Source organism: Anas platyrhynchos, chromosome 5, assembly GCF_047663525.1.
Source record: "Anas platyrhynchos isolate ZD024472 breed Pekin duck chromosome 5, IASCAAS_PekinDuck_T2T, whole genome shotgun sequence".
NCBI classification, from domain to species: domain Eukaryota; kingdom Metazoa; phylum Chordata; class Aves; order Anseriformes; family Anatidae; genus Anas; species Anas platyrhynchos.
The window spans coordinates 15089938-15104933 of record NC_092591.1 but is presented as its reverse complement, the minus strand read 5'-3'; the positions used below and the strand labels follow the sequence as shown (position 1 = coordinate 15104933).

At 38.9% G+C, this 14996-nt stretch overlaps 1 protein-coding gene across 10 annotated transcripts in view; it reads left to right on the top strand.

Annotated features, from left to right (window-relative positions):
- TUNAR (transmembrane neural differentiation associated intracellular calcium regulator) overlaps positions 1-14996 on the top strand; it is a 159986-nt gene that overhangs the window by 87233 nt on the left and 57757 nt on the right. The window contains exons 3-4 of one of the 10 annotated variants that reach the window (XR_011809512.1): positions 8031-8166; positions 8574-11930. The exons of the other annotated variants lie outside the window; for them this stretch is intronic. The gene's annotated coding sequence lies outside the window, so the exon portion shown is untranslated. Of the gene's footprint in view, positions 1-8030; positions 8167-8573; positions 11931-14996 lie in introns of those variants that run through there. 10 annotated transcript variants of the gene reach the window in all.

The following is a 14996-nucleotide window of genomic DNA, read 5'->3' as shown; positions in this document are numbered from 1 at the left end:
CAGAGTGGGACTCAGAGAGGTTTGCCTGGGGAGATAGGGCAATCCAAAATGAAATACAGAGTTGGGATGCCCTACTAGTAACAGTAAGTGCAGGGACGTTCTGTAATACATCCTAATTTATAGGGCATCCTAATGTCTAATGTCTTAGGGATGCCTGTGTGCCTAAAACATCTGGGCTTTGCCTAGTACGTCTGAGTTCTTCAGGTCTAACAGGTACATTGCACAACCTTAGCCAGATATCACCTTGATCTGAGGATATCAGACAGAAAATTATTTTTATTTAGGGTGGCTTTTTTTTTTTTTCTTTTTTTTTTTTTTCCCTGGCATACCCCACAGTGTTTTCTGACAAAGATTTCCCTTTTCTCTGTGCCAGAAAAGTCTACACACTTTTTCTGTGAACCTTAGGGGTAATCTTTTGCATATCTAATCTTAGAGATCTATGATGTAAAGTTCTGCTTCTCAGTCAATCATTGATAGTCCCTTTATGATCAATGTAGATGAACAGGACTCTTTTGAGTGAAGTTTTACTGTACTGTAAAACAGAAGGGCAAAATAGAAGAATCACAGAATCACAGAACTGTAGGGGTTGGAAGGGACCTCGAAAGATCATCGGGTCCAACCCCCCTGCCAGAGCAGGCTGTCCAGACAGGCCTTGAATATCTCCAGAGAAGGAGACTCCACAACCTCCCTAGGCAGCTTGTTCCAATGCTCTGTCACCCTCACCGTGAAGATGTTCTTTCGCATGTCAGTGCAGAACTTCCTGTGCTCTAACTTGCAGCCATTGCCCCTTGTCCTATCCCCACAAACCACTGAGAAGAGGTTGGCTACATCCTTCTGTCCCCTACCCCTCGGATATTTATATACATTGAGGAGATCCCCTCTCAGTCTTCTCTTCTCCGGGCTGAACAGACCCAGGTCTCAGCCTTTCTTCATAGGGAAGATGCTCCAGGCCCCGTATCATCTTTGTGGCCCTCCACTGGACTCTTTCCAGGAGATCCCTGTCTTTCTTGTACCTGGGAGCCCAGAACTGGATACAGTACTCCAGGTGAGGCCTGAGCAGGGCAGAGTAGAGGGGCAGGATCACCTCCCTTGACCTGCTGGCCACGTTCCTTTTAATGCACGCCAGGATCCCATTAGCCCTCTTGGCCACAAGGGCACAGTGCTGGCTCATGGTCAACCTGTTGTCCACCAGGACCCCAGGTCCTTCTCCTCAGAGCTCCTCTCCAGCAGGTCGTCCCCCAGCCTGTACTGAACTTCGGGTTGTTCCTTCCCAGGTGCAGGACTCTGCACTTGCTCTTATTAAATCTCACAGAATCACAGAATCACAGAATTTCTAGGTTGGAAGAGACCTCAAGATCATCGAGTCCAACCTCTGATCTAACACTAACAGTCCCCACTAAACCATATCCCTAAGCTCTACATCTAAACGTCTTTTGAAGACTTCCAGGGATGGTGACTCCACCACCTCCCTGGGCAGCCTGTTCCAGTGCCTAACAACCCTTTCAGTAAAGAAGTTCTTCCTAACATCTAACCTAAAACTCCCATGGCACAACTTAAGCCTATTCCCCCTCATCCTGTCACCAGGCATGTGGGAGAACAGGCCAACCCCCACCTCACTACAGCCTCCTTTAAGGTATCTGTAAAGAGCAATAAGGTCGCCCCTGAGCCTCCTCTTCTCCAGGCTGAACAAGCCCAGCTCCTTCAGCCGCTCCTCGTAGGACTTGTTCTCCAGGCCCCTCACCAGCTTCATCGCCCTTCTCTGGACCTGCTCAAGCACCTCAATGTCCTTCTTGTAGCGAGGGGCCCAAATTTTGTTTGGTTACTTCCTGCCCATGTAGAATCCTGCCTAAAAATATTAATTCCTCTCCTGCACGAATCTTAAGGTAACTAGCTCAAGGTACACTTTTAGAGAGATGTGTAGATATCAGTGACCTTCAAACTCTACATTCCACTGTAAATTTCAAAGTCTCCCGCAATAGAAAGTCAGTGGAGGAATTAGTATAGAGTGAGAAATGGTCATGTCTCCTTCTTTCCTCCTACTTCTCCATCTCATACTTCTCCTTCCAAAATTACAGGAATTGTACTTAGTTGTAATCTGTTGTGTTTTTATGATCAGAAAATCAGTTGTGTTTTGTTACTGGACTTTTTGCAAGTCTCAGTCTGGAGGCTTACATATCTTCTGTTTTGCTTTCTTGAAAGTCTTGTGCTGAGAGCGAGGATCATTGTATCTCACATTGAATTACAGTGCCTTTTCTGGGAAGCTTTTTGTATGTTTGCAGTATTTCCCTTCTCTGAAGTTTGTTGTTGTGTTACTTGTATTTGGAATATTTTTGCTCTTGAAAATAATGAGCATAGTTAGTATGATGGTGGAGGAGCTGGTATTCACGTAGTTTGCAGTCCTTCTTTGCTGCTTCTCCATATCTGCTTTCAGTCTGCATTCAGAATTTTCCGGATTCAGGGAGTTGTTCCTTGTGGGCTGAGTGAACTTAGTTCATTGAGTGTGATACTGATTGGTAAGATGTGACTTTTACAAATGCAATTACGAGTTAACTTGGCTCTAAAACATTTTAGCTGGTAGCTAAGGGTTTTAATTTTCAGTTTTCTTAATAGAGAGCTGTAATGATTTGTTAAGAAATGCTGGAACTCTTGGAAACCCCTAAGGTTTATGAAGTAAACCCCCCAATGAAAGGAAATAAACTAGTTGCTGAAAAGCTGGGTCAAAGAGGGGACTTGATCTAACTTTAATTCAAATAGTATTTTGAATTAATATGTTGCCTTTATCATCAAAATGTTATATGTACTGGTAGAGAGATTTCAGTCTGGAATGCCTATTAATACTACATAGCTTTAGATTGTGTTATTTCAGGTCTAAGCAACTTTTCAAGCTGAAACAGTTTTGTATTTGGTAGTTATATATAGTAGATAGTTGTGTTTTATAAATAGTAAAACACCTTAAAACCAAAATAACTTGTGTGACCAATCCAATCCTTATTGTATAGTTCTAAAGAGTATAACGTGAACCAAATCCCAGGATGTGCTGTTTATGGACTGGACCTTTTGGAGGATCAATATACATCTACATATATATATATATATATATATATATCACAGTTTTCATTTTCAGGTCCTTTCCAATGACCACCTACATAATCACCTGTTGCCAATCTGTTAACAATCTCTATGTAATATAGTACATTATTAATGAGATATAACAGATAACAACAGGTAACTTGCAGATATCCCTTTGGTGAGAAACTGCTATTTGCCATGTTTATTCCAATAAAAAGTCACTCATTTTGTTTTTGTTTGCAATGCTGAAGCTGAGGAATGAAATTTCTCCTGATTGTTTATTTTTCAACTTTATACTAAATCAGGAGGGAGAAGTTGAGTCCTCTCAACCTTGTAGTGATAACTACAAGGACGTCTGAATCCAGAGATGAAGTCTGCTTATCTATAACTGCCCTGGATGATTTTTGATTACTAATGCTGGTGATTTTGACAGCCATGTGAATTATACATTGCATAACTGATGGCCCTAGACTAAACACAAAGGAGGTAATTTGCTCAAGGTGATTAACATCGACATCTTAAAGAGAGAGTCCTTAGAATGAATTCAGCCATGGATTCATGTAAGGGCTATCTATTGTACATATTATTATATGTAATTACATATTATTATATGTAATAATACATATTATTATATGTAATTTCTATCTCTCTCTTACATACAAATGTCTTTTAAATGTTTTAACAGTCTTTGTCTTAAACATTACAGAGGACCTATCTAAACATTGTCATGACATTCAAGATCTTGCTAGGGAAAATGTACTATCCAAAGACAGGAAGAATCAGACTGATGATGATATTATGATTGTTCATAACAGTAAAATTGTCAGGCATAGGTTTACCAAAGTCATGGGGACAAAGTTTAGGCCAATAAAAAGTGCACCGGATTAAGGCATTCTTGTGTTCAAATCATTCTCTTCATCTTATACTTGATCATGTTTATGTTAGATTTGGAAGTTCTTGGATCTTTCTATGCCTCTCTATAGTGATATATCTCTCTGTAGTTCTTATAATAAACCTTAGTGATACTAATGCACCATAAAAGTCTGATTTTATGACATTCTGAAATTTACTTTGATTAGTGACATGAATGAGCATCTAATTTATAGCAAAACTCAACCAAATTTCCTAACAGTTTATTCTGTGAAAGAACAAAACTTTACTAAGTCTTTGAGACTCACTTGGTTCCTTTCCCAACCTTTAACTCTAGTTAGGTTCATCAAAGTTTTTAGGAAATATGGTGACATTCTGATGAAACAAGTCAGAGCTGCAATATGACATGAAGTTTGACCTTGTTTTATTTTATAACTTAGGACATTCTTAATCAATAGCCCAGTCACTTTTAAAAGTAAGAGGAATGACTGCAGATGATTTAAAGCTGAGCATTAAGACAAAAATAAATAAATAAATAAATTTCATTACCCTGACTCTGAAAATATTCTGGAAACTGATGAAGCTTTCAGTAGCAGGGGAGTAAGATATTAATGTTAAACTGAAAATGTCATGTCAGTGTCAGATTTATTCTCTTTTGAGAGATCTCACAATGGTGTGGAAAAGCAGAATAAGGAAGGGGTGAGAGGAAGACATCTTCATCCAGAAAGAAGTTTCTAGCCAGTAGACTTTTGTCTACGATGTTGTTGAACACAGAAGAACTGAATCAGTGGAAGTTGCACAGAAACTTGGGTGTCTCTGAACATTAGATGAACACGTACATTGAACACAATCCAAACATATTAATGGAGGAAACAGGCTTGGTGAGGTGGGAATGGGAAGCTGCTATTTAATAGATCAATTCACTGGACTGGAATCTTAATTTTATGGTCTTTATTTTCATTGAAGCACAATTCAGTGGTGGATGATGATGATCCTTATGACGTTGAGAAAGTCCTCCTCTATTTACCAGTCATAACCCCTTGAAAAAGAACGAGAGAGCTGAAAAAAAAAAAAAAAGGAGGGGGAGGGAGAAATATAAAAAAGAAGATAGAGAAAAACAAAAGCTTCCCAAAGAACCCATCTCAAAACCAAACTGGTTTAAGAGCAGGGTTGAAGGCTGACTTTCTTTTTGTCTTTTTTTTTGCTTGTTTTTACCACTTGCTAATTCCTTGGCCCAGAGTTGACTGTTACGATACTACATATACAAACGGCTAAACTCTCCACAGAAACCGCAGCTTTTACCTCCCCTCTGGCTTAGCCTTTTTCATGAGGTTATTATGGGTATGAAAGGTATGAATGTTTTTATTTCTATTACTAAGAACTTTTCCTCTTGTTCACACCTAAAGTAGAAAATAAAGACAAGGAAAACTAGCCAAGCAGTTGTCTCTCTCCCTCTTAAATCACCTTGATGTTTGCTGTACCAAACAGGCTTATTCCCCAGCTTTGCCTGGCTGTTTGGTAGGCTGGTAAAGAGATGAATGATGCTTTAAAAAATGATTTATACAGAGTGAGTTTTCTGAAGAAAATGCTGAAAATGTCTTCTAGTCTGTTTCCTCTTGGATTGCTTAAATTCTTTCTGCTCAGTCCAGCTATTTGGACTGCTGCTCAATCAAGCTCTTTCTTAGAATCCATTTACTCACAGTATTAAGGCTCTTCCAGGGTCACCTCACTCTATTTTCATGTTCATCCTAAAGGTTTCACCATCTTTTTCTATTTTACCGCAGCTCAAATCTCCATCTAGGCTCCCCATAATTACCTATCCCTTGCTCTTGTGCCTTAGGCTTTGCCTGTTCAACAAAGATCCTCTGCACTACTTCATTCCTGGCTCTTTCTGTTTTCTTTTCTGGTTCTTGACATTACATTGACTCTTTTTTGGGCTGCCTTGTGTCTGCTGGCAACCCACCCCTGGCTGTCTGACGTGTTGTGATATTAACAACTAGGCCGTCAGTGCTGTCTTTAATTGCTGGCACCAACAGCTGATACTAGACTTTAGATCTCTCCCATCTGTGAACTTTGATCTGATTTTTGGAGTTAATACTCCAGCCTCCTGGTGATTCAGAAAGGTGCTGTTAAAACTGCATACAAGTAAATCATCTTCATGACTATGAAAATAAATTTCAAGTCCAACTGTGTGATAGTGCAAAAGTAATAGAAGGTATTAGGCCCTTTCTTGTATTTGATGCTCACTGCATGATATACTCACCCTTATTGTGAGTAGCACAGCAGCAGCTGTTCTCAGGTGACAGTCAGACACTGCTGAAACAGAGCTGGTGAAATACTAATTCTAGTATGTTGAATGACTACAGAGACAGGAGTTGGACTTGATGATCCTTGTGGGTCCCTTCCTACCTGAGATATTCTATGATTCTATAACAGAAGAATCATAGAATCAGCTGGAAAAACTCTGCCATCAAAGTGCATTAGAAGCTATAATGGCACTTAAGAATCTTGGGAGTATATTGAAAGCCTGGCATGTAATAATCTATATATATTTAACATGTAAAATGTCAACAGTGGAGCACTGTAGCAGCATGGACATCAATGGGCAAGAGTGCAACAGGAGTGACAAAGGAGATACTAGCTGCCAAAAGCCACTGTCAAAGTGGTAAGAAGATGCTCTTAAAGCTGTCTCTTGATCTACACAATGGATTGTTATGTCCTAAAGCAGAAACAAAATGCCAAAAGATAATGCCTGGAGAGTTTCTGCTTTTGGGAGCTGGTTCCATCCCCAGTGGAGGCTGGTTGTTTTTGTTTGTTTGCTTTTCTTTTTTTGACTCCTCTAGGCACTGTCACCCTGGAAATGATGCAAGAGCTGGGCCTCTCATGGCATTCCAGTGCATTTGATGCAGGTCTGACAGCAGAGACCTGCTGGTCCTCAGCAAATTCTCTGACATCCTCTTACTGCTAGATGGAGACGTTTTCTTTCATGAAGACTACTGATCATCCTACTTCAGTCTAGTGGCCTTCATGAAAAGGATGCATTGTCAGGCTAGTGGTTTGAGAAACCTCTTCATTTTTTCATCATTTTCTGCACTCAGTGCAGGAGGGCAGCAATGTCTTGATAAAGCTGTCACCTTTCTTTTGTAAAGAAGACAGCTAGCTGGCTATGGCTTTGACTACAAGCTTTTAAATAGTAATGTCCAAACATAATAAACAGGCTGAAATTATAAAATCTTTACTGTCACAGTTTACAAGTTGTTAGTTGTTTGTGCTTTGCTGGTTGCTTTCATTCTTCATAGGAATATGTAATTAAAATATTCATATACAGATTGTGGCCAATTTAGGGTTGAATCCTACTAGATGCTGAGCAAAATTCTGATAGTGCTGAGAGATCTCAGCTGTCAAGGAAGTAAGAGTCTTCTGCATCTGGCAGACTGCCTTAACATTGATTTGTTCTTATGTTGGGATAAAACTGGCAAGGAATAGGGAAGCAGTTTAGGGCTCAATTAACAAACAGCCTTTAAAAATGTATTTCACTTTCTGCCTTAGGCTTTGCCTAGGGCTAGCCCTGTTCACAGAGCTAAGACTTAAAAGAGCAAAACTGCTTGTATACATAATATCCTGTAAACAGTCATTCTGCTCTAAAATACAGGCAAGTCAAAACATCTAAGAGACAGAAATTAATGTCACAAACACCTTTGGAAAGGGAGTCAGTCAGGCTGCTATTAGGTCAAATTATTCAGTGCAATATCTAAGTTTTTTGTTTGTTTGTTTGTTTGTTTGTTTGTTTTTAAAGTGTTTGCCAACCAGAGCAAAATAAAATCATTTTGGACTTGGGCATGAAACAAACTGGGCTGAAGAAGTCATGTGGCTATTGTCTGAAGAGACTCTTGTCTTGTTCTGGTTAGGGAGAATTTTGTGCATGGAGTAGTGCAGAGATCGAGCTCTCCTGCAGCTGGAAAATACGTTAGATCCATCTATTAACTATGACGATGGCCACTTCTTTCCTGTGGCACTTTACAAAAGTCCAGAGGGCCTATGCTGTACCTATGGGGAGTTTTGTTTAATTCTCTTGTGTATTCTTACCAAAGGTTATGTTATGACACAGAGGAATGTTGTTGGAGAGGTGTTTTAGAAGAAGCAATAGAAGTCATCTCTGCAGAATGATGGTGGCTGGGTCTGTGGCCCTGTGACCCTTCTTCTAGGAGGAGCTAATTCCTAGAAGAGGTAAGCACCACTGACCCCTTCCCTGTCTGCAAATCATCTAGGAAGTTGGGGAATTGAGAGTCTTCAACACATTGCAATCCTTGTATTCCCTTAATATGGTCAACTGCTATAACACCTTTGGGTGATTTTCTTCTGAGGTTTTCTAGAGGCCTTTGTGGGCAAGACATGCACTCATTCGCTTTATCTTGCTAACTTTATTTCTGATTATCTGATTTTATGAGATCTTTATTTGCTCCTCTTTCCATTCAAGATTAATTCAGCTGGTATCAAGAGAGAATAAATCCTTCCACAGCAAAGTGGTTCACTTTGAATCTACATTCAGTTTGTCTATACAGCCTTTCTAAGTTATTTTGACAGTGCCAAATGTGAGATCTACTTAATATTTTTGTTTTGTTTTGTGTAAATAGAGGAAGACTGTCTGATCACACACTTTCTTGGCTCCCTTTGGAGAAAGGTACAGTATAATCTTCCTGACTGAAGTTAATTCAGAGTTTCTCAGCACTGCAAGCAAAACTGAATTTTGCTGCACCAAAGACGGAGTTTGGATCTGCTCTTTCAATTGGGAAGAGAGAGAGAAGCCACAAGGATATGAAGATTTGGCACAGGGAAAGAGTGTCCCCTGGGGAACTGTGCTTTCTGCTCTTGCTTTTTCAGGAGCAGGGTGCAAGGCTGGCTTTTAGGAAGGACTCACACCACTTTGTCTCTTCAGCAAAATAAGTCACAGCAGATAGTACACGGGGGGCTTATACCGGCTACAATAATTTTGAGCAACCCAATCAAATGGTCTCTAAGAAATGCAATAATATCTTTGCATTCTTTCTTAATGAGAGCTTCTGCACCAAGCTTATATGAAAGACAGAGCAAAGGATGTAGAGTGAGGAATGGAAGGCATTCCTGTGCAGGTCTCTGCCATCTCACTGTGGTCTTTGTGTTTGAGTCTGTAACAGAAGGAGCTGTTCTATCAGTAGCAGTAAGAGGAAAGAACATTCTACTAGGCTCTTACAAAAGTTAGACAATGTATATGTGGAAATTACATTTCAGTTGCACAAACTAAGGATTAAAAAATAAGGCTTATAGGCTCTTTTTGTAAATCCATAGTCCCTTTGAAAGTTAATTGATTGTAAGCATCTGAATAACATACATCTTTTATGAAAGGTTGATTAATGACTATATACAAACTCAGGATCACTTAAATCTATCCAAATGGTAGTAACAGATCTAAATACGTAAAATGCTATAATAACTATCACAAGTGACAAATTCTTAAAGCAAACTTATTTTGTGATCATAGTTGCACTTTCTGGCAATTATTCTTGACAGGGAATTGAAACTGCAGTTATCTAGATTATGTAAATTCAGTTTTGCACTAGAAATTTCATTTTATTCTTTAAGACATGATATTTAAAAATGCTACAGTGTTTCAAATTTCCACTTGAGAAGTTATCAGAATTTTAAGGAGGAGTCACAGTTAAACGTTACTATCAGTTAATGATGGATAGTAATTTTTTCATCTTTGCTGAGACAGGATTTTCTCCTGCAGTCCAGGATACTTGAATGTTGTGGCTTCTATGGAGGTGAAGTCCTTCATTTTCTTCCTGTGATATGTTTTGATGTAGCACCTGCTGATACTCCTGATAGAATGAATTATAACCTGGTTTCATGCGTAGATCTCATAACAGTGGCATTGACTGATTTTCTTTTGCTCAGTTTTATTTCATTGTCTACCCATATCATTTCATATTTTAAACTGATAAGGCATGAAATTGTCTACTAATTTGCTTGTGCAGTGCCTGCTAGACCTGAATTCAAGCAGGATCTCTCAATTTTATGTCTATCGTAATTAGCTGTTCATGTTGCATCCACAGGAACAACTCCTCTGAATTTGAGCTGAACTTTCAAACACTCTCACTTTATATGGCCTTTTCAGTCATAGCTATTTTATATGTTGCTAATCATGCAGAATCATGCAGAAATGTTGCATGTCTTTATCTGTGATGCTCTTCTCAGCTTTCTCAGATCTTCTCATATTATCTGCTCCTTTCACTTATCTCATTTCCTCTATCATTCTGCTGTGAGTGTCCCTTTATTCCCTTCTCAGTCAAATGGATTACCAGTTTCTGTGGTATATCCCACAAAGTCCCAGTGGACAGCTTTGCTTGTTTTTTGTTGCTTGTCTGTTTTGTGTGTGTGTGTGCTTATTTGACTGGACCCTGTGCAAATTGACAAAATTCTGATTGGATTTAGTAGAGTTGATTGTGGTATGGATTAGGTCAGAGTTGTTTTGTTAATAATGTAAAGTGTTCAAAAAACACATCATGAAAATGAAAGGAATGATTAAAAGGAAGTCTCCTGGCTCTCTTGCAAAAGTTCCAGCAGGTTATTTCCAGTTCAGATCAGAATTCCTTCAATGATCTCTTCCCTGGTGCCTTGATATTTCCAAATACTGTCTCATTTAGAAACCAGAAGGGTAAAGATACTTGCAAATGAGACTGAGTCTGATAAAGAAAAGAATCATTCCGACATTTCAGCTCCTCAGGAAATGATGGCTGCTGAGTGTGTGGGGAAGGCTGAGCTTACAGTTAAAAAGCACAGTTTGTTATAAAGACCTGTGATCCTTTTCTACCTACATGACAAATTTCTTGTAAATCCCTTAATTTCTTTTCCCACATTCAGTGCCTGTAGAAAAAGAAGCAACACAACTTCCTTACCTTGCAAAGAAAATCACGAGGCATGTTTTTGTTTCTTTTGCAAAGCAGCTTTGTGTCTATCTGTTGAGAAGCTGTTTGGGATTCATGGACTGAAGGTACCTTTATTCTTTTTTTTTTTTTTCCTGTGCAAAATATCTGCACCTCTTGACCCCTCTTTCATCCACTTCATGTTCTAGTTGCTTGTCTTAATATAAGCACTCTCTGAGTTGGCAACATTTCATGCAGGGGCACTGCACTACCCTCAGCTTCTCTGCAATTAATATTCTGTCCTGTCTCTTAAGCCCGGCCCTGTGTTCCTAATGTCAGGCTGGCTTTGTTTAATATGACCAGCAAGGTAGCATGTGTTTCCAAGCTGAGTCCTGCTGCCATTTCTGGAGGTATCTCCCATTAATCAAGAAGGCTACTTTGTCATAGTGCAGCTAATGTTATCACCAAACTTTAAGTACAGAGGTGGAATAATAATGGCTCCTGTTTCACTAAATGGGGTTAACACAGCTGAATAGCTTCCCTGATGGTTTATTATGTTAGTCTTTCAGAACATTGACTGATTTGTTTTTATTACCAAGAAAGCTTTTGTCTTTTGAAAATGACTTGGGACCACAGGTCAATGCTTTTCATGTCACATCTCCATAAGAAATACATTGCTTCATTATATTTTGTATTCTGCCACTGCAATCTGTATGTCACTTAAATTTATTTGTCATGATACCATTGCCAGGCTGCCATTAAATTGTTAAAGGATATTCAGGAAATGTTTTTGAAGTAACCTTTAGAGGAAGACATATGGAAATGGACTATATCTGTTAATTGACTTTTTGATATGCAAACCTTCCAAAGTGTAAGGCCTGGTATGGATCACTCCACGTGAGCAGAATATTTAGTGTGATGATGTTCATAAATTTTTCTGTGAGGCAAAAGAAAACATGCACTAATTACCTACTTAAATTAAGAGATTAAAATGTTAAAGAACAAGAGTGAATTCCATAGAAAGACCATAATATATCCCCCTCTTCTGTTCCTTCATGCTCATCTTCAAAAATAAAATGGTCTGTAATATCTTCTTGCCTGAATAATGTTTAAAAATTGCAGCTCACCGAAGATGAACAGACATTATGAGGGATACGTGGAAAATGAAAATCCCTGATCAGTCTGAGAACACATGGGCAAAGCTTCCGAGGTGTTTCAGGTTCATCTAAACCAGGGATCCCGGTTTTTGGACATGGCACCCTCTCATTTGGAGAAGGAGCTGTCAGAGAAAAGGCCACTACCTCTGAGCTAACGGGAAGTGATGGTTCTCAGACATGTCCTGGAGAACAAAAATCAGACTGCAGGCTGGTAGCTGGAAAGATTATGCATTCCTGCTTCAGACACTATGATCTCTAACAAGATCACTAAGTTGAGAGGTATTTAAAGTATTAATTGTTCATACTTTGTGCCTGCTCAGACTATCTGAAGTTCTGAATACTGATTCCATAGTAATACAAATACTTGAAGGTAGAATAATGCAGCACTGTTGAAGAAAAGTGCTCACTTTTTCACTAGCTAACCTTTAGCTTGCCCCAGTTCCCTGATATGATTTGGTGTGGGGCTTCACAAATGTTTGTGGCAGCATAAAGTAGCATAGGGACATGCTATCTTCTGCCAGGCTCGCTGGCTTTCTGAAGGTGGCAGAAGGGATGAGGTTTGTGTAGCAAATCAGGTTTGGAGTTAGTGAGAGCAGTAACTCCAGGAGGCACGTGCTGACAACATGAAATAGGGATGAAGGTAGGGTGAGGTTGATCAGACATGTACCTGTTGCCCAGACAAGTACGCTTAAGTGAAAATGTACATAGGTCTGTGTGAGATATGTGAAGAGCGTAGTGACAGACAATAAAAAGGAAATCCACAACCTAGGAAAAACAGAATTTTTTGCTTTAAAGGAATTATGTCATCCAACAAATCTTGAAAAACAGCAATAACCACCACCTAAACAAAACAACAATTTTGCAAAGTTTAACCTTGTTAGTTAGGCAAGAACTGCAGCATAGTCTGAGCAGCCTAAAAAAAAAAAAAAAAAAAAAAAAAAAAAAAGATGAGAGGGAGCAACATCCAGGTATCTAGGTATCTAGAAGAAACAGAAGAAACAGAAAGTTTGATAAATTCAGTTGTGGTGGATGTGTGAACCCAACACATCAGTCAAAAGACTGATGACTAAAACAAGCTTTTTGTACCTTCTCAAGCATCAGATTAGCAGGAGAATTCGTAGATAGCACTGAGAAGCCTGCTTATGTGCATGCAGTTTGGAAGTTCTGCTCACACACGCTCTCTCTCCAAATGTTAGCCTATTTTCGTTCATTTGGGTTATTGTCTGGCATAGACAGTATAGAACAGCCCAAAGGAGCTCTATAATAAAAAATTATGTGAAAAGAAAATACATGGAATGTATTGCTGTGGCATTGCATTTTTAAGAGAGAAACTATTGAGAGACCAGAAATAAAGGAAGCCATTATAATTATTATTTCTATGTTCATTGCAGTCTCACTAGGTGAAAACCAAAGCAAAGACATTAGAAAAAACTGCAGTGTACCTTTCACAGAGCTTAGCTTCTCACTGTAGTGTAGTTCAGTATCCAAAATTACATTTCTGGAAAAAGTTCTACCTATTGAATTTGCTGTTTTCATTAGAGTTGCTCTTCTGCATTATTGCTTATAAGCTTAGTGCTAAGCAGTGATTCTGTGATTCTCAAAATTTCTTGCTTTTCTAAAATCAGTTTGCTCTATGAAGCACAAGCTTATAGGTAGGCACCTAGAAGTTTTACTTGAATTTTGGGATAGCAGTAAGCCCCTAACCTGTTTAACTATTTGTGGTTTTCACAAGGCTTGTGTGAAATAAAATACATTGTAACAAAGATACAGAAGAGTAATTGCTTTAAGGAACATTCCAATTTAGTTCACTAACCATTAAGTATTGTTCTACTTTTGTGAACTTAAATCTCTAGTGACACGAATCTTATATCCTGCAGTGCGATTTGTAATACTTAGATAACTAACGCAGTTAGAACAGTTTTCATTAGACTGAGAAAGTTTGGAATTGCTCGTTATCTTTGAACAACTGAGTGCCCATTTTCTGCAATTGGAAAGTTGTTATGTTTTAATAAATAAATATTCTTGAATATATTCCTGAGCTCAATTTTATCTATCATTGTTTAAAAGATAACATTGAGGTCATTTAGGATACGTTTTTGAGACCAGTAATAACTGTCACATGGACAAAAAGTTATAGCAAAACCATGGCCTGAAATCTTCTACATGTATAATCTTGTGCCAAATCCAGGAGCTGGTTATGAAAATTATGTATAAAGAAATTGTGGCATATTTAACTAAAGCAGGCCAAAATAAAAGTGTTGAACATCTTTCTTCAACAACAACAAATAAATAAATAAATAAATAAAATGGGGTTATCCTAAAATCAACCATGTTTTTAAGCTCTAATGGGCTGAAAAAATATGCACTTATTTTGCTTAGAAACGTAGGTGGGTACCACTCTTTCCAATCGATGTCTGTGTGATTGGTTTGACATCTGAGATGTCTTGGAGTGCAGATTTTCTCCTGCCAAAAAGATCTTTGAGCCCCTTTCATCTGCCAGGTTGAGCTGGGGGCCCATTTTCCCTTCGTGATGTGGTGGCAGCATGGCCAAGAGCAAACACTGAGGACTTTCCAGTGGCTGTCCACACTGCAGCCTCAGCCACCCACAGTCCAAATGAATGTGAAATGCTTCTAACTTCTGTCTTTCTTACCAAGTTATACACACCAGCTGTACTATGGCAGTTGCGTTCCTAGGAAAGTAACCTAGCTCAAACTGCAAGGTAAACCACCAAAATTATCAAATTTTCATCAAATTGATCTGTATTATTCTGAAGATGCTGGGGGTCATAGTCCACATGTGGGCAGTAAACAAACAATAGTTGAAACTGCAGTGACTGTGCCTCACTGATTTCGCTTAGGCTCTTACCTTCTGGGGACAATCTGGTGGTCAGAGTCTCTCCTTTTAAGAGAATTTTAATTTTTCTCTAAATGTGCCATGTAACTAAAAATCTTCCCTAAGGCACCAGGACAGGTAGTACTTTAGATGAGGAACTGAAAC